General features: G+C 35.5%; 2 pseudogenes; one reads left to right on the top strand and one right to left on the bottom strand.

Annotated features, from left to right (window-relative positions):
* LOC120614322 (eukaryotic translation initiation factor 3 subunit H-like) overlaps nt 1-26,512 on the top strand; it is a 96,353-nt pseudogene that overhangs the window by 13,850 nt on the left and 55,991 nt on the right.
* On the bottom strand, nt 18,009-18,127 carry LOC120614344 (uncharacterized; annotated as a pseudogene).

The raw sequence follows: 26,512 nt of genomic DNA, 5'->3' as shown, positions 1-26,512 counted from the left end.
GTCTGTCATCAAATTGTTCACTATATTTCTGAGTCTCTTTTTGATTAGTTCGGTCTTTTTATTCCTCAGATTCCACTTATAAGTGAAATTATATAGTGTTTATTTTTCTCTGTCTGACTTAAATACCTTCTAGGTCCATCAAAGCAATATCTTTTTCCATCCCCTTCCTTTTAGTCTGTGTGTGTCTTTTAATCTGAAGTGAGTCTTTTTTATTTTTTCTTCTTAAAGAAGTCTCTCTAACATTTCCTGTAATACTGGCTTGGTGATAAATTCCTCTGGGAAACTCTTTATCTGTCCTTCAACTCTAAATGATAGCTTTGCTGGATAAAGTATTTTTGATTGTAGATCCTGGGTCTTCATCATGTCAAATATTTTGTGCCAAGCCCTTCTGTCCTGCATAGTTTCTTTTGAGAAATCAGCTTCTAGTCTTATAGGTATTCCTTTATAAGTAATTATCTGTTTTTCTCTTCCTGCTTTTAATATTCTTTCTTTGTATTTAATCTTTGGCATTTTAATTATAATATGTCTTGGTGTGGGCCTCTTTGGTTCCATGATTTTTGGAATTCTCTGAGCTTCCTGGGGTTTTATGTCTATTTCCTTCACCAGGTTAGGGAAGTTTTTCATCATTATTTCTTTAAACAGAAGTTCAACATCTTGATTTTCTTCAATTATGCCAATTAGATGGATATTTGGACCCCCAATAGTGTCCCATATGCTCCTTAAATTATTTTTATAGTCTTGGCATCTTATCTCTTGTGATTCTGATTGTGTGCCCTTTGCTTTCCCATCCTCTAGATAGGGCATTTGATCCTTTTCTTTATTCACTTTGTTTATTCTTTTATTTATTCCATTTAATATAGTTCTCACATCAGATAATGTGTTCTTCATTTCACACTGGTTCCATTTTATAATTTCCATTTCCATTTTTATGTTGTTTTTTTTATCTCTTTGTTGTTCTCACTGAATTTATCTACACTTCCCAAAAGTTCATTGAGCATCTTTATAACCAGTGTTTTGAACTCTGCATCTGCTAGATTACTTGATTCCATTATATCTGGATCTCTGTTCTGTTCTCTCATATGGTTTCTGCTTCTTTGTCTTCCCATTTTGGCTGCCTTTCGACATCTTTTTATGTACTAAACAAAGCTCTTAAGTCTACCGGTCTTATTAGTGTGGATTTGTGAAGTAGGTGTCCAGTGGCAGTCCTGAGGGGAGTTCAGCTGCAGGCCAAACTTAGCCCAAGCCTCTATTTCTCTGGAGTCCCCTGTTAAGATTCAGCAAGCAATCCACAGATACTGTGCTTATAGTTGCCTCAAAAGGCCACACCAGAAATGGAGGCCAGCTGCCTCCAGTGTGAGTCTAGGTGCCGCTCAGAAAGGAGCACCTGACTCGCTATACCTGGATGTGGCTTGGGTGGGGCTGCGAGTTGGGGGAGGCAGGGTTTCAGGGAATTTTCTGAGAAGAGCAGCCTCTGTTATCCAGTTTGACGACATCACAGCTATGGTGGTGCTGTGTCTGGCTCACTGGTATTGAGGAGGGCTCAACAGGGAACAATGGATATCACTGGCACTTCTGTACCAAGTGAGTCTCACCTCAGCCCTCACTCCAACAATGTCTCCCTATAAGTCCCTGGTGCCCTCTACGCACAGCGGAATCAGCACTGGTGCTTAGAGTGAGCAGGTACGTTACTGCAAAAATCCCCTCGCAGTTGTGGCCCCTTTAAGAGGCATCTGCCACTGCTGCAGCCTCCATCTCACTCAGCTGCTCAGGACCCGGCAGCCCCGCGTCCTCGCCCCATCCTACCTTCTGCTGTTGCAGGGTGATTTCTTGGATTTCTCCTTAGTTGCATGGCTTGTTCATCAAGATCCCTGGCAATTTTTTCCTTGCTGCTGCTCCTTGTTTCTGTCACAACTTTGATTTGGTCGCCAGAGGGATGAACAGAGCCTCTATCCTCTATGCCATTTTTTCCCTCTCCCATCTAGGAATAATTTAATCGGAGAGGTAAAAGACTTGTATTCAGAAAATCATAAGTCATTGAAGAAATTAATTGAAGAAGATACAAATAAATGAAAGCATACACCATGCTCATGGGTAGGAATAATTAACTTCCTACAACGTAAAGCAATCTATAGATTCAGTGCAATCCCTATCAAAATACCAATGGCATTTTTCATAGAACTGGAATGAATAATCCTAATATTTATATAAAACCATAAAAGACCCTGAATAGCCATGACAATCTTAAGAAGAACAAAGTTGGAGATATCACACAAGCTGATATCAAGCTATACTACAAGACTATAATAATCAAAACAGCATGGCACTGACACAAATACAAACACAGATCAATGGAACAGAATAGAGAGCCCAGAAATACATCTATATCTATATAGTCATTTAATTTATGACAAAGCAGGTAAAAATATACAATGGGGCAAAGACAGTCTATTCAATAAATTGTGTTGAGACAACTAGACAGACGAATGCAAAAAAAAAAGAAACTGGACCACCTTCTCACATCATGCATAAGAATAAACTCAAAATGAATTAAAGACTTAAATGTAAAACCTAAAATCATAAAAATTCTAGGAGAAAACACAAGTACTAAAACTGACATTGCTCTTAGTAATATGATTTTGATATGTCTTCTCAAGCAAGGGAAACAATAGAAAAAAATAAATGAGACTACATCATTTTCTGTGAAAAATTTTGCACAGAAAAAAAAGCAGCAAAATGAAAGGACAAGCTATTGAATGAAGAAAATATTTGCCTATGATACATTTTATAAGAAATTAATATCCAAAATTTATAAAGAACTCATACAACTCAACAAAAAGGACATACAGATGACCAATAGACATATGAAAAGATCCTAAATTTATTAATCATCAGAGAAACATAAATTAGAACCACAATGAGATATCACCTCATACCTGTCAGAATAGCTATCATCTATCAATCAAAATACAAGTGTTGTGGAGGATTTGGAGAAAAGGGAAACATCATGCATTGTTCGTGGGATTGTAAATTGATACAGCCTCTATAGGAAGCAGTTTGGAGGTTCCTATAGAGAAAACTTTTTGGAGGCTTCTCAAAAAATTAAAAATAGAACTACCTTTTGATCCAGTAATTGCACTTCTGGGTATTTATCCAAATAAAACCAGAATACTACTTTGAAAAGCTCTATGCACCCCTATGTTCTCTGCTCTATTTACAATAGCAAAGATATGAAAGCAACTTAATTACTCATTAACAGATGATTGGATAAAGAAAATATGTACATATATACAATGGAATATTACTCAGCCATAAAAAAGAATGAAAGCTTGCCATTTGCAACAGCATGGATGGACCTAAAGCATATTATGCTAAGTGAAATAAGTCAGGCAAAGAAAAACAAATGTCATATGGTTTTACTTATATGTGGAACCTAAAAAAAAAAAATAGTGAACAAATATCATAAACAAATTCATACATATGAGGACATTTTGATGGTTGCTAGATGGAAGGGGTGTTGGGGGGGCTGGACGAAAAATCTGAAGACATTAAGAAGTACAAATTGGTAGTTACAAAATAGTCATGGGGATGTAAAGTATAGCATCAGAATATAGTCAATATTGTAGTAACTATGTATGGTGTCAAATGGGTACTAGACTTGTGATCTGGGTGATCACTTCATGAGTACATAAATGTCTAATCACTATGTTGTATATCTGAAACTAGTATAATATATTGTATGACAAGTGTAATTGAAAAATAAATTATATATATATATATTTAAAGAGTACATGGTACTTGTATAAGGCTAGCTGTATAGATCAATGAAGTAGAATTGAGTGTTCAGAAATAAAGCCCTACATCTATGTCAATTGATTTGATTCAAAAGTGCCAGTACAATTCAATTGGGGAACAATAGTCTTTTCCACAAATGTTGCTGGAACAATTGGATATTCACATGCAAAAGAATGGATTTAAATTTCTATCTTGTATCATACACGAAAATTAAATAAGACCAAAATTTAAGAAGTAAATCAATTTGAATATTAGTAGAAAAGAAATGAGTAAATATTTATATCTTTGAATTAGGAAATAATTTCTTAGGCACCAAAATGCTAAGCAAAAAGAAAACAATAAATAAATTGGACTTCATCATAATTTTAAAAAATTGTTTCAAAAGACATTATTAAGAAAGTGAAAAAACAACCCAGAGATTGGGTAAAAATGTTCGCTCTTCATAAAACTAATAAAAGACTTGGACCAGTATATATAAAAGGCTCTTACAATTCATTGAAAAAAGAAAACCTAATTCGAAAATAAGAAAAATAGTGTCACTGACAAGTGGACTTAGATGAGCTATAAATATACATAGCAAACTCTAGTGCTATTACCTTAAAAAGTTTTTTAAAAGTATAATTGATAAGCTAAGAAAGAATTAAAAACGAAATCCTATAAAATGCTCAATTGAACCCACAAAAGGAAAAAAGTAGAAGACAAAAATAGTAACAGAGAACAAAGACAACAAATAAGACAATTGTATGAATATGGTAGATATTAATCTAACTGTATCAATAATCCCTCTGTATTTCAGTAGTCTAAATGCAGCAATTAAAAGACAGAGATTGTCAGAGTAGATTAAAACATAAGACCCAACTATTGTTGTCAACAAGAAATGCCCCATAAATATAATGACACATATAGCTTAAAAATAAATGGATTGAGATAAATACATCATTCTAATACTAATCGAAAGAAAGCAAAAGTAGTTTTATTAATTTCTGACAGAACAATTTTTAAAGCAAGGAAAGTTATCAGAGATAAAGGTCATTAATGATAAAGAAGTCAATTCTTTAAGACATCACAATACTTAACATGTATGCACATAACAGCAAGAATATCAAGCTATGTGAGGCAAAAACTAATAGAATTGTAAAGATAAATAGATAAATTCACAATCATAGTAGAAGATTTCAATACTCATCTATGAGAAATGGACAGAACCAGAAGGCAGAAAAATTAATATGAACACAGTTAAACTCAACATTATCAATCAACAGGATATAATTTACATCTATAGACTATTTCATCCAACAATAGCAGAATATAAATTCTCCTCAAGCTTACATGGAACATTCAATAGATAGACCACATTCTGGAACATAAAACATACATTAACAAATTTAAAATACTAGAAATCATATCATGTCTGCTATCACATCGCAATAGAATTAAACTAGAAGTCAACAACAGAAAGAAAACAAAAAAAATAGCAAAAAACATGGAGATTCAACAACACACTTGTAAATAACATATGGGTTAAAGAAGAAATCTCAATAGAAATTTTAAAATATTTTTAACTAAATGAAAATAAAAACAAAATGTTTCAAAATCTGTGAGACGCAGTGAAAGCAGTACTTAGAGAAAAATATATAACATCGAATGCATATATTAGAAAAGAAGAAATATCAATAATCTAAGTTTCCACCTTATGAAACTAGAAAAAGAAAAGAAAATCCAAAGGAAGCAGAAGAAAAGAAATAATAAAAATTAGAGCAGAAATCAATAAACTGAAAGCAGGAAATTATAGAGAAAATCAATAAAACCAAATTTTTTTTCCTTGAAATGATTGCTACCATCGATAAACCTCTACATAGGTTAACTAGAGGTTAAAAGGGGGTTGGAGGGAAGGACACAAATAATTACTAGTATCAGAAATGAAAGAGACAGTATCACTATAGATATTAAGAACATTAAAGGGATAACAAAAATATGATGAATGATTTTATGCTCTAAAATTTGATAACCTAGATGAAATGAACCAATTTGCCAAAATTCACATAAGAAGAAATAGATAATCTTAATATGCCTATATTTGTCAAAGAAATTGAATCAGTAATCTTGCAAAACAATACACACCAGGCCCAGATGGGTTCAATGGTAAATGTTACTAAACATTTAAGAAAGAAATTATACCAATACTCTATAATCTCTTTCAGAGGATACAAGTAATGGGAATGCTTCCAAACTGATTATATGAGGGCAGCTTTACCCAATATCAAAACCAGACAAAAATATTAAAGAAAATAAAATTACAGACCAATATCTCATGAATACAGATGTAAAAATCCTCCACAAAATTTTAGCAAATTGAATCCAACAATGTATAAAAATAATTATGCTCCATGACCAAGTGAGATCTATCCCAGGTATGCAACAGGATAAACAAGAAAAATAATGTGATTATAACATGATTATATCAATAGGTGCAAAAAAAGCACTTGACAAAATCCAACATCCTTTCATGATAAAAACTCTCAGCAAATTAAAAATAGAAAGGAACTTCCTCAACTTGATAAAAAATATCTACAAAAAACCAACAGCTAATATCATACTTAATGGTGAGAAACTCAAAGTTTTCCCACTAATATCAGGCGCAAGACAAGGATGTCCCCTCTCCTCACTCCGTTTCAATATTTTATTGGAAGTTCTAGCTAATACAAGTCAAGACAAAAACAATATCTAAACAGGTTGGAAAGAAAGAAATAAAACTTTTTGTTTGCAGACTACTTGATTTAGATGATCTAGATGTAGAAAATCTAAAAGGATCAACCAAAAAATACCAGGAACTAATAAGCAATTATAACAAGGTTGCAGGATACAAGATTAATGATATAAAATTTAAACACGTTCCTAAATACCAGCAATGAACAGTGAAATTTAAAATTAAAAACACAATACCATATACATTAGCACCAAAAAAAATGGAATATTTAGGTATATCTTACTTCAGTTGGGCTGCAATAACAAAGTCCACAGACTGGTTAACTTCTAAACAACATAAATTTATTTCTCACATTTATGGAGGCTGAAGATCAAGATCAGGGTACCAGCATGGTCAAGTTATTGTGAAGAAACTTTTTAGGTTGAAGTACACACTGACTTCTCACTGTGTACTCACACTATGGAAAGGGCAAGCAAGCAATCTCTGCAGTCTCCTTTATAAGAGTACTAGTCTCACTCATGAGGACTGCCCTCATGGCCTAGTCACCACCCAAAGTCACTATCTCCTAATACAATCACCTTGAAGGTTAGGATTTAAACATATGAACTTTGTGGAGAGAAACACATTCAGACCATAAATCTAAAAAAAAACTCTGTATAAAATTTATAAAACTCTGATAAATTACAGAAAAAGATAATTAGGTAAATAGAAAGATATTCCATGTTTATAGATAGGAAAACTCAATATAGTCAAGGTCAGTTTTACCCTCTGTGGTCTGCAGATTAAACATAATAGATGCCAGAAGGCAATGGATTAATAGCTTCAAATTAAGGGATAAAATAACTGTCAACCCAGAATTTTATGTCAAATTAAATTGTCATTCAAGGTGCGAGTTAAATAAATATATCATCTGACACTGAAAGACTAAACAAATTTACAGCTCTCATTAAAAGACTCTCACTAAAAGAACTATTAAAAATGTACATCATCAAGAAGAAACATAAACATAAAGGGGATTGCAAGAATTAAGAATGATTTAAGATATAATTTAATTAAACTTCAATTTTATATAATAACTAATTTTATGTTTTGAAAGAATAAAAGTAACAGAAAAATCTAGACTGCGAGTTAGAAATGTTATTTTAGATTTTTTAAGAAAAAAAAAATTAAGTCAAATAAGGAAATTTAAAAGTAAAGATAGCCACTACAACAAAATGTAATTAAATATCAAAACTACACTTAGAAGGGCTTCTAGAAAAGCTAGCAGACTAGATAAACACTGTGCTCACCTCCTCTAACTACCACATCCAAATTACAACTAACTATAGAATACCATCATTGGGAGTGGCCTGAAGTCTAGCTGAACAGAAGTACAACTGTGGATACACTGAAGAGGCCATCTTGAGACTGGTAAGAAGTACGGAGATGTGAAACAAGCTTGTCCCACACCTGCATGTGGCAGTTGAGAATTGGGAGATATATCTCGGCTGCAGTGGTTCCCAGCCCCACACCATGGGTTCCAGTGTTAGGAAGAGAAGTCCCCAAAACCTCTGGCTGTGAAAACCAGTGGAGATTGTGGCTGGGTGAAATGGAGGGATGAAGGAGTCGCAGATTTCCCACTTAAGGGGCCTACTTGCTGCTTATTTGATAACAAACTCACCAACTGAGCTCCAGATCTGGGGCAGCAGTTCAAAAGGCACCAGGGACATAAGGAGAAGAACTGAGTTGTCTGACTTCAAGGCAAGAGCTGGAGGAGCATCTTGCCCGCAGACAGACATACTGGTAGAGGGCACTGTTCCTTCGTTTGAGCCCTCCCCTGCATGGCTTGCATATACAGGTAGGTGCCTTATCTGAGGCTTTATCAATGTAGTTAACACCAGTCACCCTCACTCTGGTGATTAACTAAGGCCCTTCCCCTCCTGAATAGCAGGGCTGACCCACGCCACTTCCAGCAGATTTTCCATACAAACAACCTGTCTGGGCTCATGCTGTGGACTTTTCTAAAATCTATCAAAGGTTCAGAAAACCTAACGAAAGCAGCATCTGGCCTTGGCATGCTCTATAACTCTTGCCAAGCAGCCCCAATCCCTGCACTAATGGCAGCCAGCCTTGATTTGTGGCTTGGTCTCTTAAGTCACCTCCAAACCTAGTGTGGGTGGTGCTCATCTGCAGAATGCTTGGTAGCTCATGCCAGGTGGCCCCAGGCAGGACATAATATGAAATTGAACTTGGCCTGTAGCAAGGCCCCTCTAAAAAGTTCCCAGACTGGATGCCCAGTGACTGGCTTTGGTCTGGGTTGGAGCACCATCCAGGGGCACATCTGAGGACAACACAGCCAAAGGGCAGGCAGGGCAGCCACCAGAGCCCCAATAAAGTGAATCCTGCTCTGTAGAGTCAGCCCTGCACAACAGCTCTTCCACTGGTCACAGCCAGTCATCACAATCAATTGGCCTGAGGATCAATCCCTCTCATTAATGAGCAAACAGCAACCAAGGCTCAAGTACAATAGGAGGGCACATGCAACCCATACAAGGGACACCTAAAACACTCGGCTCAGGTGACCAGGGAAGACTGTGCCACTGGGGCTCACAGCACATCTACCACATAAGACCACTCTACTAAGAATGGGAGACATAGCAGCCTTACTTAATCCATAGAAATAGACAGAGGGAGGCAGTCAAAATGGGAGGACAAAGAAACATGTCCCAAATGAAGAATACAACAGCTGAAATGAAGAATCCACTAGAAAAAAATCAACAGTAGGTTAGATGAAGCAGAGGATCAAATCAGTAAATTGGAAGAACTTTGTGGAGAGAAACACAAAAAGTAACACAAAACACCCAATTGGAACAGCAAAAAGAAAAAATAATTTTTAAATGAAGAAAGTTTAAGAGACTTCAGGGACAACATGAAACTTACCAAGATTCACATCGTATCAGATGGAGAAGAGAAAACAAGTAATTGAAAACCTATTTCAAGAAATAAAACAATAAACGTCTCTAACCTGGTGAAGGAGATAGACATACAAGGCCAGGAAGCACAATGAAGTCCAATAAGAGAAACTCAAACAACCCACCCAAAGATACATCACCATTAAAATGCCAAAGGTTAGAGACAAAAGAGAATTGTAAAAGCATCAAGAGAAAGGCAGCTAATTACTTACAAAGGAATTTCAATAAGAATGTCAATGGACTTCTCAACAGAAATTTTGAAGGCCAGAGGTATTGGCATAAAATATTCGAAGTGATGAAAAACAGGAACCACAACCAAGACTGACCATTAATTAAAATGAAGGTAAGATGAAGAGCTCTCAGAGAAGAAAAAGCTAAAGAAAATTATTACCAACGAGCCAGAGTTACAAAAAATGTTAAATGGAATTCTGTAAAAAGAAAAGGGGAAAACACCATAAATGCAAATAACAAAATGCCAATAACTATTAGTACTTATCAATATTCACTTTAAATATAGATGAGTTAAATGCTTCATCAAAAAGATATAGGGTAGCTAAATGGATAGGTAAATAATACCCATCCATATGCTACCTACAAGAGACATACCTCAGATTAAATGACACATACAGACTGAAAGTAAAGGAATGGAAAAAGATATCTCATGAGAATGGAAATGAAAAAAAATGGGGTAAAAATACAAATATCAGAATATCAGACAAAATAGGCTTTAAAACAAAGACTATAATAGGAGACAAAGAACGTCATTACATAGTTATAAAGGGATCAATACAACAAGAGGCATAACCCTAGTAAACATATATGTAGCTAACATAGAAGTACCTACTATATAAAGCAATTATTGACTGACATAAAGAAAGAACGTTACATTAATAGTCTAATAGTAGGAGACTTCAACATCCCATTGACACCAATGGACAGATATTCTAGACTGAAAATCAATAAACAAACAGCAGCCTTCAATGACACAAGAGACCAGATGAATTTAATTGATTTTTTCAGAGCGTTTCACCCCAAAGCAGTGAAATATACATTCTTCTCAAGTGAACTTGGAACATTTTCCAAGATAGACCATGTGATAGTCCACAAAACAAATCTCATAAATTTAAGATTGAAATCATATAAGCATCTTCTCTGACTACCATGGTATGAAACTAGAAACCAATTACAAAAAAGAAACATGAAAAATACATAAACACACAGAGACTAAACAACATGCTGCTAAACAATGAATTTGGTTAACAATAAGATCAAGGAAAAAGTCAATAGATACCTTGAGACAAATGAAAATGAAAACACAATGACCCAAAATCTATGGGACACAGTGACAGCCGTCTAACTTGGAAATTCATAGCAATACAGGCCTATTTCAAGAAACAAGATAAAGCTCAAATAAACAATCTAACCTCACACTTGAAAAAACTATAAAACAAACAGCAAACAAAGCTCAAAGTGGGTAGAAAGAAATAATAAAAATCAGAGCAGAAATAAACAAAATAGTCTAGAAAAACAATACAAAAGATGAATGAAGCTAAACACTGGTTCTCTGAAAGGATAAACAAAATTGATAAATCTTTAATCAGACTCATCAAGAAAAAAAGAAAGAAGACCTAAATAAATAAAATCAGAAATGAAAGGAGAGAAGTAACAATGGAATCTACAGAAATACAAAGGACAAATTAGACAATCTGAAAGAAATGGATACATTCCTAGAAACATATAATCTCCTAAAACTGAGCAAGAAGAAACAGAAAATCTGACCCTACTGATTACCACTAACGAAATTGAGTCACTAATCAAAACCCTTTCAAAAGTCAAAAGACCTGGACCATAGGGCTTCAGAGGCAAATTTTACCAAACATTCAAAAAAGAATTAGTACTTACTCTTCTCAAACTATTCCTAAAAATTTGAAAGAAAGGAAGTCTCCCTAACTCTTTTTATGAAGCCACCATTACCCTGATTCCAAACCCAGACAAAGACGGTAAAAAATAAAATAAAATAAAATAACAACAACAAAAAAAACTATAGGCAAATATTCCTGATGAACATAGATGTGAAAATTCTCAACAATATATTAGCAAACTGAATTCAGGAATACATTAAAAATATTACACACCATAACCAAGTTGGATATATTTATAGGATGCAAGGCCAACACAATATCTGCAAATCAAATAATGTGATGCACCACATTAAAAAATTGAAAGATAAAAATCATATGATTATATCAATAGATGCAGAAAAAGCATTCAGCAAAATCCAGTATCCATTTATAATAAAAAACTTTCAACAAAGTAAGAATAGAGAGAACATACCTCAACATAATAAAGGCCACACATGGCAAACCTACAGGTAACATCATACTCAATGGGGAAAGATTAAAAGAATTTTCCTTAAGATAGGGAACAAGACAAGGATGCCCACTTTCACCACTTATGTTCAACATAATATTGGAAGTCCTAGCTATAGCAATTGGACAAGAAAGAGAAATAAAAGGTATCTAAATTGGAAAGAAAAAAGTCATACTTGCAGATGACATAATAATATGTATAAAGAACCTTAAAGATTCCACCCAAAAACTTAGAACTGATAAATATATTCAGTAAGTAGCAGGATACAAAATTAATATTCAGAAGTCAGTTGCATTTGTATACACCAATGATGAACTTTCAAAAACCAAAATTAAGAAAACAATCTCATTTACAATTGCATCGAAAACTATAAAATACCTAGGAATCAAACTAACCAAGGAAATAAAAGACCTGTTCTCAGAAAATTATAAGACATTGAAAAAAGAAATTGAAGAAGATACAAATAAATGAAAGCATATATCGTGCTCCTAGGTAGGAAGAATCAACATCATTAAATTGTCCACACTACCCAAAACATCTATAGGTTCCATGCCATCCTTATCAAAATACCAGTGGCATATTTCACAGAACTAGAACGAATAATCCAAAAATTTATATGGAAACGTAAAAGATCCCAGTCACAGCTATCTTGGGAAAGAACAAAGTTGGAGGTATCACACTACCTCATATCAAACTCTACTAAAAGGCTACAGTAATCAAAACAGCATGGTACTGTTATAAAAACAGATACAGAATAGTTGGTCAGTGGAACAGAATAGAGAAACCAGAAATAAATTCACACCTATATGCTCACTTAATATATAACAAAGGAGGTAAGAATATACAATGGGGTAAAGACAGTCTCTTCAATAAATGGTGTTGGGAAAATTGGACAGATAAATACAAAAATAAAAAATAAAATGACCATCTTCTTATACCATATACAGGAAGACTTAAAATGGATTAGTGAATTAAATGTAAGACCTGAAACCATAAGACTTCTAGAAGAAAGCCTAGGCAGTAAACTCTCTGACATTGTTACTAGTAATCTCTTTTCAGGTATATCTCTTCAGGAAAGGGAAACAATAGGAAAAAAAATTAACTAATGGGACTATATCAAACTAAAAAGTCTTTGTATGTAAAGGAAACCATCAACAAAATGAAAAGACACTTACTGAATGGTAGAAGATATTTGCTTATGATATATCTGACAAGGGATTAATATCCAAAATATATAAATAACTCATAGAACTCAACAATAAAAAACAAACAGTCCAATTAAAAAATTAGACCTGAATAAGTATTTCTCTAAAGAGGACATACAAATGGTCAATAGACATATGAAAAGTCACTAATCATCAGAGAAATGCACATTAAAACCACAATGAGATATCACCTGTCAGAATGACTATCATTAATAAATCACAAAACAATTATTGGCGAGAATGTGAAGAAAAGGGAACCCTCATACTCTGTTGGTGAGATTGTGAATTGATACAGCATGAATAGAAAACAGTCTGGAGTTTTCTCAAAAAATTAAAAATGGATTTACCTTTGGATCCAGCAATTTCACTTCTGGGTATTTATCCAAAGAAAACCAAAATAATAATTTGTAAAGATCTATGCATTTCTATGTTCATGGCAGCGCTATTCACAATAGCCAAGATATGGAAGCAACCTAAATGCCCATCAACAGATAATTGGATAAAAAAGTTATGGTTCTTATATACAATGGAATATTACTCAGCCATTTAAAAAAAAATGAAATCTTACCATTTGCAATGACATAGAAGGACCTAGAGGTTATTATGCTAAGTGAAATGAGTCAGACAGAGAAAGATAAATACCATATGATTTTACTTACATGTGGAATTTAAGGAACAAAAAGAACAAACTAATTAAAAACAAACTCACAAATAAAGATGACAATCTGGTGATGGCCAAAGGGGAGTGAGTATGCAGGACTGGGAGAAAGAGGTTAAAGAAGTACAAATTAGTAATTGATAGATGGTCATGGGGAAGGGGAGCACAGCATAGGAAATACAGTCAGCAGTAATTTCATGGCTATGTGTAGAGCCAGAGGGGTGATAGAGTAATCAGGAGGATCATCTCATAAACTATATAAATGTCTAATCATGTACTATATCCTCAAAACTAATAATAAAACAATTTTTAAAAAATGTTACAAAGGTTAAATGCAAATACTTTATTGATAGGTGCAAACTCAGGGTAGGGAGTGAGGGAAAATGTAAGTAAAGCAGAGAAGAATTGGAAGAAGTTTCAAGGTGGTTCATTTCCAAGATGATGCTACTTCAAAGACACACAGATATTCAATCATCTAAAGGTAAAGTATACATAAACACTGAGCCTCACATAGTCTATCAGGGGTAGAATGGAGAGGAAATTTTCTCCTGGCTTCCTTCTATCTCCTGTTCTCATTAGTCAAAATTCATTCTATGAAGAGTTAAATGCTCCACATTTCTAGCTTGTGTCTCCTGAACCCTCCAAAATCTACACCTACTTCAAATGTCTTCAGCTCTAGAAATGACATGAGGAGCCAGCAACTACAGGAGACAGTCTCAGCAACCGAACTGCAAAGACCACGGGAATTCAGTTCTCCAAAAATTGAGTGAGTAGAGCAAGTGGCAAAGGGCCTGAAAGAAAGAAAGGCCGAATTGATTTGAGGCAGCATATGAGATGTTAATACAACAGGCAAAAGCCTAGGACTCACTAAATAACTTTGAATTATTGGGTAAATTGTTTAATACTCCTGGATTTTTTAAATCACAGTTGGATTGTATCTCTGAGGTCTCTGAAAGTTAAACTATTAATAAAATTCTTTTAATCCATGCCCAGCAACCTTTGTGCTTATTACTATTAAAGAACAGTAATTATCCTTTAAAACTCAAGGAATAGACAGGCATGATTTTGCATTGTCTATTGGATAACATGATCTACTGAGGAAGATATTTACAAGTTTTATGATACACAGATCAATTCTATCTCTTAAACACCCTACTGAATTGAAATTAGACTAATACTTGCATTATCTTTTACTTGACTTTTTTAGGTAAGAGGGAAAAAATACATTCAAAATAGTTTTGGGGAGCAGTTAAGATCTCATTCCTCACCATATGTCATCAGTTTGGCTCAAATAAACTCATAAAAATTTTCTATAGGTTTGGAAATTTTTTTGTTAACATTTACTTGGTGTAGTGCAGCAGGATTCTGAAGAAGCCCACCCAGGACCACCCTGCAGACCCACACATAGTGTTAGGTACCAGCAAGGGCCATTTGTGCCCCACCAGCAACCCACTTTGTGTGAACTTGAGTCTTTCTTGGAATGCCAGGCCTCCTTAATTTACTTTTTTGAGCTATTCTTAGAAAATCCTCAAGGTGAATAAGAATTGAGATAACACAGGAAAAGAAAAAAAAAATTGGTAGCTGTTTTTTTGTTTTTTTGTTTTTAATTTTGGCTTTTTTAATTTGATTGCCTACTAAGAGTCAGAACAAATTATTTGCTGGTTAAATGAGAGATTGAACTCCCTTTACCTCTGAAAGAAAATAGACTCTGTTTTTCCCAACCCAAATAGTCAATGGGGTGACAGTAGTTGTTCAGATTCTTGAATCTGGAGTGGTAGAGATAGATGCTGAGAGCCATCCAGTGTGGTAGCACAGCTGATATCGGAGAAGCCAGTGGAGCGCCAGGGAGAAGGGAAGGGCACCCTGTAATGGGTTTAACAAAGAGAGGGTACTAAGAGAGAGGTCCATATCTTAGAAAGTGATATGGTTCTGGTGGCATCTGGTAAGTTCTGGCTGTCTTTGCTAGGATATTTTTAGGTGACTAAGAATCTTTGTGGAGTGGCCTGAAAAACATTTCCTTTAGGACATAAAGCAGTCCTATTGAGATATCCACCACATTTGACTCATTCAGAGATGTGCATATAAGAGCTGATTTTTTCTACAAGTTTGTTCAGACTCTACAGATCTCAAAATTAACATGGAAAAATGTGCTTCCCAGGCTAAGAAAGCTCACCACACTCAGTTTCCCATAAATTCTAAAATATCTAAACTGAGGATCCTTTGATACTTCTAAATTTTTACACACATGATTAGAAAACTCTGGCTATAAAATTAGGCAGAATTAATGGAAAACATATTTAGTTGGTCTCTCAAAGCTTCAATAAGAGACTTTAGATAAATGGAACAACCTCTGATGTCATTTAGATGTCAAGCCAATCCTTTAAGATATCGAAAATGGTTGTCCTTATTTTAAAAAGGGGAAGGTCATTTGGAATTCGACTTGTCAAAGGCAGACATAAATTATAAATACCTCCAAAACAAAATTTTGATTCAACTGTTTTGTTTGTGTCTATGTATGTCTATATGCGTAAATTGTAAATTTTCTACCTTCTCATGTTAAAATTAATTTAAAGGCATGCTTTTGTAAAAAGTGGGAATTCTAAAATTCTCAGAAATGTTGAAACTAACTTAAATGCTTTTCAAGTTTAAATGATCCTTAGTAAATAAAAGCTAGCTTAAATTTATTGGTTTAAGTAAAACAGACATGTTTTTATTTTGCCTAGGTTTTACAAAAATAAGTCTATGTTAATAATTGACTTTAATGTTTATAAAGTATGTTTCTAGAGATTGTAATATGTCTTCATAATCTACCAAGTTAAGAAATGCTAATTGCTTACTTCTTAATTTTCATTATGAATAAGTTTGTGGGTCCAGAAGGGCCCCTCGAACACCTCAAAGGATTGTGTTTATGTTAAGATACATGGGAAATGGAGACCTGCCAAGATGGCATAGAAAATACATGCTGTGCACACCTCCTCTCATGACCACACCAAAATTACAACTAACTTACAGAGCAAGCACCATTGGGAGTCTCCTAAGTTCTGGTTGAACAGAAGTCCTACTACTGCACAAACATAAGAGGCCCCTTAGAAAATGGTAGGAGTGAAGAAACGTGAAATGGGCCGGTCCCAAAACTGGTGTGGCAGTCAAGAATCAAGAAGTTCATCTTGGCTGCAAAGCCCCTCCCCACTGAGGAGCAAGGGGTCCTGACTCCACACTGGTCTCTCCACCCCAGGATTCTAGTGCCAAAGAGAGAAGTCCGTACAATCTCGGGCTGTAAAAAACATTCTGAGATTGTGGCTGAGTGAAATAGAGGGCTACTGAAGTCCCAGGCATTCCTCTAAAGGGCCTGCATACAAACTTATTCACTGACAGACTCACTCGTTCTGAGCTCCAGCACTTGTGGCAGCTGCTCAAGGAGTACCAGGGACATACGGGGAGACACTGAGCTGTTGGACTTCAGGGCAAGGGCCTAAGGGGCTCCTTTCTCCTGGACAGAAGTGCTAGCAGTAGCCATTGTTCTTTGGTTGAACCCTCCCCACTCTCAGCATGCAGACATAGGTGGCCACCATATATGAGTCTCTATCAACATGGCTAATCCCACCCAGGTGATTCCCTGATACCTTACCTTTCCCAATGTGCAGGCCCACCCCAGCTGTCACCAGTGGTTCTTTCCATATAAATGACCTGTCTTGGCTTAATCTGGGGACTTTCCTAAAATCTCTCAGAGGTTCATAAAACCCAAACAAGCACCTTCTGGCCTCGGCATAACCTATATCTTTTGCTGAGCAGCTCCAACCTGGCACCAGTGGCAGCTGGCCCTGATTCCTGGTTCACCTCTCAAGGCACTTATAAGCCCAGTACAAGTAGTGGCCATCTGCAGATTGCTTGGTAACTCTTGTCAGGTAGCCCCAGGCAGGGCACGAGCTGCGGCTAAACTTGGTCTGCAGTGGGGCCCCTTCCAGGAAGCTTTGGGATGGGTACATCCAGCAGCCTTCTTCAACCTGCACCAGAGGCAGACCACCACCGGGATAGCATCTGAGGACACACCCAAAAGGCAGACATAGCAGGCACCAGAGCCCTGCTAAAATGAATTCTGTTCTCTAGGGTCAGCCCCTCACTGGCCAGTTCTCACAACCAATCATCCCAAGGGTGAATCTCTCCCATCGAAGTGCCAACAATAACCAAGGCTCAACGACATCAGGAGGGAACACATAACCCACAAAAAGAACACGCCTTAAGCACCTCACTCATGTGACCAGAGAAGACTGTGCCACTGAGCTCCACAGGACACCTACTACATAAAGCCACTCTATATTTTTTTTCACCTACAGCACCCGGTCTTCCTAGCTGGTCTCCCAACCAAGTATTAACCAGACCTGACTCTGCTTAGCTTCTGAGATCAGACGGGATTGGGCATGTTCAGGGTGGCATGGCCATAGACCTAAAGCCACTCTATTAAGACTGTGAGATGTAGGAGACCTACTAATACATAGAAACAGACACAAGGAGGTGACCAAAATGGGGAGACAAAGAAATACATCCCACATGAAAGAACAGCAGAAAGCTCCAGAAAAAGAACTAAACAAAATGGACACAAGCAATCTACCAGATGCAGAGTTCAAAACACTGGTTATAAGGCTGTTCGATGAACTTGGGGAAAGAGTAGAACTCAGGGAAAACTTTAACAAAGAGATAGAAAATTTAAAAATGGAGATGGAAAACATAAAAGGGAACCAGTTAAAAATAAAGAATACAATATCTGAGATGAAGAGTACTTTATAGGGATTCAACACATTGGATGAAGAGGATGATTAAATCAGTGATCTAGAGGATGGGGTAGCAGAGAAAGAAGAAAACAAGAAAAAAAATCTAAAAAGTGGGGATCGTTTTAGGGGCCTCAGGGACAACATCAAGCACAGTAATATTTACATCATAAAGGTACCAGAAGGAAAAGAGAGAGAAAGGAATTGAAACCCTATTACAAGAAATAATGATGGAAGAGTTTCATAACCTGGTAAAGGAAATAGACATATAAGCCTAGGAAGTCCCAAAAAAGATAAACCCAAAGAGTCCCACACTATGACACATCATCATTAAAATGCCAAAGTTTAAAAACAAAGAATCTTAAAAGCAGCAGAAGAAAAGCAATTATTTTCTTAAAAAATAGCTTCCATAAGACTGTCAGCTGATTTCTCAACAGAAACTTTGTGGAGGAAGAGGATAAGAGAAGAGAAGCGGGAGAAGAGAGGGAATGACTAAGTGAATAATGAAATATTGGTAACTACATATCTATCAACAAGTACTTCAAATGGAAAAGATTTAAATGCTCCAATCAAAAGATAGGGTGGTTGAATGGATAAGAAAACAAGACCCTTACATGTGCTTCCTACAAGAGACTTACTTCAGATTAAGACACACACAGACTAAAAGTAACGGAATGAAAAAAGAATATTTCCTGATGGACCTAGAGGGTATTGTGCTGAGTGGAGTAAGTCAGATAGAGAAAGACAAATGTCACATGATTTCATATGCATGTGGAATCTAAAGAGCAAAATAAACAAACAAAAAAATAGAAACAAACTCATAGATACAGAGAACATTTAGAGTGAATAAGTGAAAAAGAGAGAATGGATTAAGAAATACAAAATAGTAGTTATAAAATAGTCATGGAGATATAACATATAGCATAAGGAATAGAGTAATAATATTGTAATAACTATGTACAGTGTCAGATGGGTACTAGATTTATTGAGGTGATCACTTCATGATTTATATAGATGTCTAATTACTATGTTGTACTGAAACTAATATAATATCATATGCCAACAATAATTAAAAAATAAAGAATGTTTTTGAAAATTGCATGGAAGCATTGTAGTATAAGAGATAAAATCTTCTAGAGTATATTGTATGGTTGTAAATTAAATGAATAGTCAGGGCTATGGGAAACTCAAGACAGCTTCTCGATTCTCCCTGGTTCCCTGGCTTTTTTGGTTTTTACATTCCTTCATGCATCACAGTGCATTTAAGCTGGACTTAAATTAGGTGAAGGAACACGTGAGCTGACACTATTGAAAGGAAACATCTTACATTATTACCAAGGTTTGATAGAGTCACTTCAAAATAATGCCAAATGACTAACTGCTTCCTTTCATAGTGAGCTCCCAGGAGACAAAGACTTTAAAGATATTTTGACTGCTAGCTGAAGATTTTGTTTATTGGAAATGTAGAAACTGCCTTAAATGCTAACTCAGTACATTAAGTAAAAGATACTCTCCAACCTCTCTGAAAGGAACCTTATCAGGCACCTAACTGCAAATGAGCATCTACTCTTTTCTATGGACATGAAAGACTCCTTGAGAATGAGGAGTCACTACCACCAGGGGTAGACAGCTATCCCAAGATATCGAAAGGCCTATGTACCTACAAATTAATATTGAACTCAGAATCCATTTTGTTTGATTGTCTTTACCTGTCTAATAATGATATTAGTCATAATAACAGTTATACTTGCTCTTTGGGTTTTTCTATATAGTCCAACTCTTTATGATTACTGATCATGTATAAGATAACTTTTAATACTCTTTTCTTGGCTTATGTAAATGTCATATACCAAATACAGAAAACTAAGGTAGAAGGCAAAGCTTGGATCATAATAGTTCACAGAATAGAAATGATCCAGAGTGGGTTTTCTTTTCCCTTACAATGAAGGTAATAAAACCTGAATGTCTTCCATTTACCTGCCCTTCACTTTGGGAAAATTTGCTCTCAACTCAGGAACTGTGGTTACAGTACTGCTTCATCCCCAATGGACAAGATAACATCATCAATACTGAGACTTCCTAGAAATGAGCCTTCCTAGTGCTATGAGACTACACTAACTGATTGAAAGTTTGGTTGTCAGTGCATCCTTTGAATTGATTTATGACGAAAATGGGAAACTGTATATATGTATTTTTAAAAAAAAGGCTCAATGGAAAGTAACTTCACAGGGTGATCTGATCATAAATTCCTAACTGGGCAGGTTATGGTAAGTAGTTATGCCCCAGGCATATAATTTCATTAGTGAATGAAAGATTTTAAGCCCTGTGCATTGTTCTTGTGCATCTAGATTAACACACCTTTGAAATAATAGAATACACCTTGAAGAGAGTATTAAACCTTAAAAGAGCACATAATTTTGTTAAGTGTCCTGTAATCCAATCCCTGCTTTGCTTTATTACCATCTCCATGTAGTCTTTCTTATGTTCCCTCCTTAATTTCAAATGCATAAAAATCACTGAAAAACTGTTTTCCTCAGAGCATTTGAGATATTGTTATCTGGCATATGCCATCAGTTTGGTTCAAATAAATCTACAAAAATTCAAAAAAAAGAAATAGAATCTCTAACTTTCAGTTAAGATGGCAAAGTAAATAAACTTTGTGCTCACCTCCTTTCATGATTACACCAAAATTACAACTAAATTATAAAACAATTATCATTGAGAACCACCTGAGGACTAGCTAAACAGAATTCCTATAACTAAGAATACAAAGAAGAAGTCATGTTGAGACTTGTAGGAGGTATAGAGATGCAAACCAGGCAGGTCCCATACCTATCATGTATTAAGAAATGGAAGGGACATCTCAGCAGTGGAGTTACTCCCTGAAGAATAAGGAGTCCTAGACCCACACTGGGCTTCCCAGCTGGAGACATCAGAACAGGAAAGAGGAGTCCTCATTATATCTGCTGTGAAAACCAGCAGTGATTACATCTGAGAAAAACAAAGGGCTATAAGAGACTGAGGAGCTGTTCTTAAAGGGCCCATACAGACTCATTTACTCACTCTCTCTAACTTCCAAGACATGAGCAGTAACTCGAAAAATGTCATGGAAACAGAGGAAAGACTCAAATTGACTGACTTCAGTACTAGGGCTGAAGGGGCAAGTGTCAGAGTAACTCTCTCTGGAGACTGAAGCAATGGAAGTTGCCTTATTCCTTTGTTGAGCTCTCCTTTGACAGCTGGCCCAGCCAAGTAGGCACCAAACCTATGCTCTACATTAACCTAAATAATACCATTTGCCCTTCCCTGGTGATTCTGAGACCCCACCCCACCCAACTCACTCACCCATCCTCGCCTCCTTCAGCAGCTCCTCTTCACAAACAGCCTTCCTCAGCTTGCACTATGGATTTTCACAAATATCTGAAAAGCTCATACAAGTGATGGACACCTCAGGCTTGTGATGCAGACTTCAGATCAATAGACACACATAAACTGAAAGTAAAGGGATGGGAAGGGAAATGCTTCATGCAAATGGAAATTAAAAAGAAAAAAGTTAGAGTAATAATACTTATAGCACACAAAATAGATTAAATAGGCTTTAAAACAAAGGCTGTAACATCAGCTAAAGAAGGGCTTCATAATGATAATAGGGATCAATCCAACAACAGGTAATAATGCTTGTAAACAACAATGCACCCAATGAAGGAGTGCATAAATATATAAACAAATGTTAATAGACATAAAGGGAAAGATCAAAAGTAAGTAGGAGACTTTAACATTCCATTGACATTAATGGATAGATCATCAAGGAAGAAAATCTACAAGGCCTTAACTGACACATTAAGATCAGAGAGACTTACTAGATACTCATGAAATATTACACCCCAAAGGAGCAGAATATACATTCTTTTCAAGTGCACATGGAATATTTTTCAGAATAGACCATGTTTTAGGCAATAAAATAAATTTCAGTAAATTTAAGAAGATTTAAATCATATCAAACAGCAAAATCAAAAGAAACTATGATATAAATTAAAATAAATACACAATGACACAAAATCTATGGGACACACCCAAAGCAGTTCTAAAAGGGAAATTCAGAGCAATACAAGACTACCTCAAGAAATGAGAAAAAAACTTAAGACAGGCTTTATGATAGAGGCTTTATTTATCCCTCTTGCAACCAAATCAAAGTTGTGACAGAAACATGGAGCAAACGGCAAAGAAATTCACCTGGGGTCAGAATGAACAAAAGTATTACAACTAGGGAGAGAAATGATCAGCCTTCAATGGTAGAAGGTAGGAGAGAGCAAAGATGCGAGGCTGCTCAGTCCTGAGCTGCTGAGTGGGACAGAGGCTACAGTGGCGGCAGCTGGCAGCTGTGGATGCCTTTTAAAGGGGCTGTATCTGTGAGCAGACTTTCCTGGTGACAGACCTGCTTGCACTGAGCACTAGCGCTCAGTAGGCTGCATGGAGGCACCAGGGACTTACAGGGGGCACTGAGTTGTCAGAGTGAGGGCCGGAGTCGAGGCTCTCTCACAGCCAGAAGTGCCAGCGGTATCCATTGTTCCTCTGTTGAGCCCTCTCCCCATCCCACTGTGCCGACCAGCGCTGCCATAGCTGAGACATCATCAAACTGAATAATAGAGGCTGCTCTTCCTAGAGGATTCCCTGTAATTCTGCCTACCCCAACTCAGGGACCCACCCAAGTCACATCCAGGTGTATCTTCGGCGAGTCTGGTGCTCCTCCCTGAGCAGCAACAAGACTCACACTGGTCAGCTGGCCTCAGTTTCTGGTGTGGTTTTCTGAGGCAACTATAAGCACAGCATCTGTGGATTGCTTGCTAAATCTTAACAGGTAGGCCCTGTTAAGAGGGGAACAGGGTGGGGCTAAAACTGGCCCACAGCTGAACCCCTGTCAGGACCGTGCCATGGGACACCTACTACACAAAGCCAGGCTAATAAGACTGGGAGACTTAAGAGCTTTGCTTAGTACATAGAAACAGACACAGAAAGGCAGCCAAAATGGGAAAACAAAGAAGCAGAAGCCAAATGAGAAAATAGAGCAGAGATCCAGGAATAATGGACTCAAGCAAGCTAATAGATGCAAACACTGGTTATAAAAATGCTCAATGAACTTAGGGGAAGTCTAGAAATTCAGTGAGAACTTCAACGAAGATATAAAAAAACATACAAATGAAAATGAAAATTACAAAAGGGAACCAGTCAAAAATGAATAACACATTATCTGAGATGAAGAGTATATTAAATGGAATAAACAGAGTGGATAAAGAAGAGGATTGAACCACCAATATAGAGGATGCCAAAGACAATCAGAATGGCAAAAAAAAAAAAAAAAAAAAAAAAAGAAGCCAAGAATATAATAATAATAATTTAAGGAGCCTATTGGACAAAATTAAGGGTAACAACATCCGTATCATAGGGGTATCTGAAGAGGGAGAGCAAGAAGTTGAAAACTTTTTAAAGATAATGATGGAAAACTTCCCTAACCTGGTGAAGAAAATAGACATAAAACCCCAGGAAGCTCAGAGAGTGCCAAAACACAGAAACCCAAAGACAGCCACACCAAGATATGTAATTAAAATGCCAAAGGTTAAATACAAAGAAAGAATCTTAAAAGCAGCAAGAGAAAAGCAGTTAGTTACCTACGAGGAAGCATCCATAAGACTGGCAACTGATTTCTCAAAAGAAACTATGTAGGACAGAATGGCTTGGCACATATTCAATGTGATGAAAACCCAGAATCTACAACCAAGAATACTTTATCTGGCAAAGTTATCATTTAGAGTCGAAGAACAGATAAAAAAAAAAACCTTCCCAGCCAAATATAAGCTAAAGGAATTCATCGCCACCAAGCCAGTATTATAGGAAATGTTGGAGGGACTTCTTTAAGAAGAAAAAAACATGTAACAAAAACATGAATAAGGAATGGCAATAACTACATATCTATCAACAAGTACCTCAAATGGAAAAGAATTAAGTGTTCCAACCAGAAGATAGGGAAGCTTAATGGATAAGAAAAGAAGACTCCTGCATATGCTGCCTACAAGATACTTACCTGAGATCAAAAGACACACAGAGACCAAAAAGAAGAGGATAGAAAAAGATATTGCCTTGATGGAAATAGAGGGTATTGCGCTGAATGAAATAAGTCAGAGGAAGACAAATATTACATGATTACATGTACACGCGGAATCTAAAGAATGAAATAAAAAACAATAACAACAAAAAATGGAAAGAAACACATAGATACAGAGAATAATTTGAGGGATATTAGATTGGAGGAGGTTTGAGGAGGAACAGTGAAAAAGGACAAAGGAATTAAAAAGTTCAAATGGATAGTTACAAAATGGACATGGAGATACAAAGTGTAGCATAAAGAAAATAGTTAATAATGTTGTAATAAATATGTAAGGAGGAAGAGGGGTAATAGATTTAGTGGAGTGACCACTTTGTGAGTTATATAGATCTCTAATCACTATGCTGTACACTGAAACTAATATATTATTGTATGCCAACTATAATTTTTAAAAACTCATTGAATTATACAATGTAAAAAAAAAAGAAACAAGAAAAATCTCAAATAAGCAATATAACCTTACATCTAAAAAGATCTATGTTAAAAAAAAGAATAATGACAGAGTAGATGAAAAGAAATAATAAAGACCAGAGCAAATATAAGTGCAATAAGGTTAAAAAATAAACACTAGAAGATTGGTGAAATCAAGAGCTTCTTCTTTGAAAAGATAAACAAAATTGATAAATCTTTAGCCAGACTTAAAAGAAAAAAAGAGTAAGAGCCCAAATAAATAAAATCAGAAATGAAAGAGAAGTGACAACTGACACCACAATAAAACAAAAGATTATAAAAAAATACTATGAAATATTATACTCGAAAAAATTGGTCAATCTAAAAGAAATGATAAATTCCTGGCAACATATGATCTTCCAAGAATGATTCAGAAAGAAATAGAAAATCTGAATAGACTAGTAACTACTAACAAAATCAAATCAGTAATCAAAAAACTCGTAACAAACAAAACTCCTAACAAACAAAAGGTTCAAACCAAATGACTTAACAAGTGAATTTTACCAAATGTTCAAAGAAAAGTTAATATTTCTTTTTCACAAACTCTTCCAAAAAGTTTAAGAAAAGAGAAAGCTCTCAAATGCATTTTATGAGCCCAGCATTACCCTACCACCCAAACAGGATGAAGACAGACACACACACACAGACACAAACCAAAAAAAAAAAAAAAAAAAATAGAAAGAAAAAATTATATACCAATATTCCTGATGAATGTAAAGGCAAAAATCCTCAATAAAATATTAGCAAACTGAATTCAGCAGTACACTAAAAAAATCAGACATTGTGATCAAGTGGCTTTGATTCCTGGGATGCAAGCTTGGCTCAATATCCATAGTTAATTAATGTGATATACTACATAAACAAAATGAAGGATAAAAATTATGAAATCAAATTAATTGATGAGAAAATGCATTTCACAAAATCCCACATCCATTTATAATAAAAACTCTCAGCAAAGTGGAAATATAGGAAACATACCTCAATATAATAAAGGCCATATATGAAAAATCCACAGTTAACATCGTACTTAACAGTAAAAAGCTAAATCCTTTTCCTCTAAATTCAGGAAAAGGACAAGGATGTCCACTTTATCATTTATTCAATGTAGTATTGGAAGTCATAGCCACACAAGTCAGACAAGAAAGAGAAATAAAAGGCATCCAAAACAGAAAAAAAAAACATGAAGTAAAACCATCAACATTTGAAGATGACATAATACTACATGAAAACTTTAAAGAATAAACAAAAACTGAATAGAACTAATATGAATGCAGTAAAAGCAGGACATAAAATTAATATTCAGAAATCAGTTGCATTTCTATATATCAATAATAAATTATCAGAAAGAGAAATTAAGAAAATAATCTCATTTACAATTACATCACAAAAATTAAAATACCTAGGAATAAATTTAACCAAGGAGGTAAAAGACCTATACTCAGAAAATTATAAG

This window comes from Pteropus medius, unplaced genomic scaffold (assembly GCF_902729225.1).
Source record: "Pteropus medius unplaced genomic scaffold, Ma_sr-lr_union100, whole genome shotgun sequence".
Lineage (NCBI taxonomy): Eukaryota > Metazoa > Chordata > Mammalia > Chiroptera > Pteropodidae > Pteropus > Pteropus medius.
Note: the sequence above shows the minus strand (reverse complement) of the source record. Positions and strands in the feature narration are given on the sequence as shown.